The sequence below is a fragment of the Arachis ipaensis genome, chromosome B05, assembly GCF_000816755.2.
Source record: "Arachis ipaensis cultivar K30076 chromosome B05, Araip1.1, whole genome shotgun sequence".
NCBI classification, from domain to species: Eukaryota; Viridiplantae; Streptophyta; class Magnoliopsida; order Fabales; family Fabaceae; genus Arachis; species Arachis ipaensis.
The window spans coordinates 130,721,156-130,723,489 of NC_029789.2; the positions used below are offsets into that span (position 1 = coordinate 130,721,156).

The 2,334-nt window shown below is 44.3% G+C and overlaps 1 protein-coding gene across 4 annotated transcripts in view; it reads right to left on the bottom strand.

Annotated features, from left to right (window-relative positions):
• Positions 1 to 2,334, bottom strand: part of LOC107644159 (pentatricopeptide repeat-containing protein At1g62670, mitochondrial) — a 44,305-nt gene that overhangs the window by 33,720 nt on the left and 8,251 nt on the right. The window lies entirely within an intron of this gene.

Here is a 2,334-nt window from a genome sequence, read left to right on the forward strand (position 1 = left end):
ACCCCATCTTCTGGAGTACAATATCTATGAAGCTCCACTTAACACTGTTATACGCCTTCTGGAAGTCCAATTTTATAATCGCTGCTTTTCTTTTCCTCATCTTTAACCATTGTACTGTTTCGCATGCGATAAGTGCCCCATCATGTATTTTTCGACCCTTTACAAAAGCACTCTGCGTCTCACCTACTAGACCTGGCATCACTGCTCTCATCCTTCGAACCAAGACTTTAGAGATTACTTTATAAATGCAACCAACCATGCTAATCGGCCTGAGGTCCTTAATCTCCTTGGCTCCAGTGAACTTTGGTGCTAGGGCCACCCAGGTGATATTCGAGCCAGAAGGCAGTCTTGATGAGTGAAAAAAATCTAGTACAGTTGTCGTGAACTCTGCACCAATGTTATCCCAGCACTTTTTAATGAAGTTCATGTTGTAACCATCGCTTCCTGGAGCTTTAGATGACTCACAGTCCCAGACTGCCGCTTTAATCTCCTCCATAGTCGGGATCCTTTCCAAAGCTGCTGCATCTTCTTCATCAATCCGATTTACCAGACCATCCCTAAACCTCACAACCGGCAATCTCTCCTGAAGATACAATTCCTTGTAGAACTCTCTAATAGTAATCTTGATCCGAGCTTGATTTCTTATCAGTCTTCCGTTTATGACCAAAGCATCAATTCTGTTATTCCTCCTTCTTTCCGACGCCAAGTGATGGAAGTACCTTGTGTTTTTATCCATGTCCTTCGCATGCCTGGATCGCGACATTTGCTTCCAGTGTATTTCTTTTCTCACATACCATTGCTTACAACAACTTACCAGAGCTTTCTTCTAGCCTCGACTGTACCATCATAAACTCCATTTCCAACCATCTCATCTAGCTTCTTTATCTCCTCCTCAAAGCGTTGAATCCTCTTATCCATGTCACCAAATTTGTTCTTGTGCAATCTCCCCAAAGGCAAAGTTAAAGCCTTCAAATTTTTTGTAAACTCGAGTTCTCCAATATTCCTCCACTCCTCCCTAACCATTCTTAAGAATCCCTCATGTGTAAACCACAAATCTAGACTCCGAAAAGGACGTGGACCATCTCTAAATTTGGAATCCTCCACTACAATTGGGCAGTGATCAGACGAACCTCTCGAACCACCTTTTAATCGAATTTTCGGAAATTTCTCAAGCCATTCTACACTCATGAGGACCCTATCAATGCGGCTGCAGGAGCGGCCTCTGAACCAAGTAAATTTCCGATCATTCAACGGTAAGTCCACTAGTTGCATATCTTGGACCCAATCTTTGAACTCTGCTGCCGACGCTGGTATTCTGTCCTGCCCTTTCCTTTCTCCAACCTATATGATCTCATTAAAGTCTCCTATATAACATATCAGATCCTGGCATAACCCAGCTACAAAGCTCAGTTCCTCCCACATAGCCAGTTTTTCCATTCTAGTATGAGCACCATATACCAAACAAATTGCACAGTTGAACTCATTTTTTAGAAGCACTCCTTCAACACATATCCATCTTTCCCCTTTGTAACAATTATTCATTTTAAATTGCATGTCATCCCACATTAACAACAGACCCCCAGATGAGCCTTCCGACCCTACAAACTCCCACCCGACATTATCGCTTCCCCGGATTCAGATTACATCAAACTTAGTCATGACTTGCAATTTAGTTTCAACCAATCCTAACATATTCAATTTTTGCTTCTTTTTTAGATTTTTCACCATACTCACCTTTCCAACACCCCTTAACCCCCTAATATTCCAAGCGCTAAAAATCATTTTAAAACTGTTTTACACACCTTTTTGGGATTTTTAGGTCTGCATCATCGTGCCTTCTCTTTCTTCTTTGCTAACCTCCTCTTCTGAGCTAAGGCCTCGTTCTGTTCTTGAAGGATTGCCATGATATCATCTTCTTCGTCATACTGCACAGCTCTAATTCAACAGCCAGCTCCCACGTCCTCCTATTCTCCATCATCATTTCCTCCCTTTCCTTGTCCTTCCCGTCACTATTTCCCATATTATCATCACTATCGTCCACAGCAAGCTCAGCTCTGACTCTGTCTCTGTCTACTCCCTCAGCAATCAAGTTCAAACAGTTCCTAGGTGTGTCATCCGTAAGCCTCAACAAGTCAACCTTTGAACCGGCTTCAGACTCCCGAGGTGCTAAGCAGCGCAGCTCTGCATCCGGGTCAGGCTCGCCGTCCATGAGGGAGCGCGGCGACGCCATCGCCGGTGTTAGACGGAGCCCAGGTGGAGAGTCAGCTTCCATGGGAGGGCACACCAATAGTCCTTGGTCGCAGGTCTCTACCGCCGTTGCAGGTCGGGTAGCTC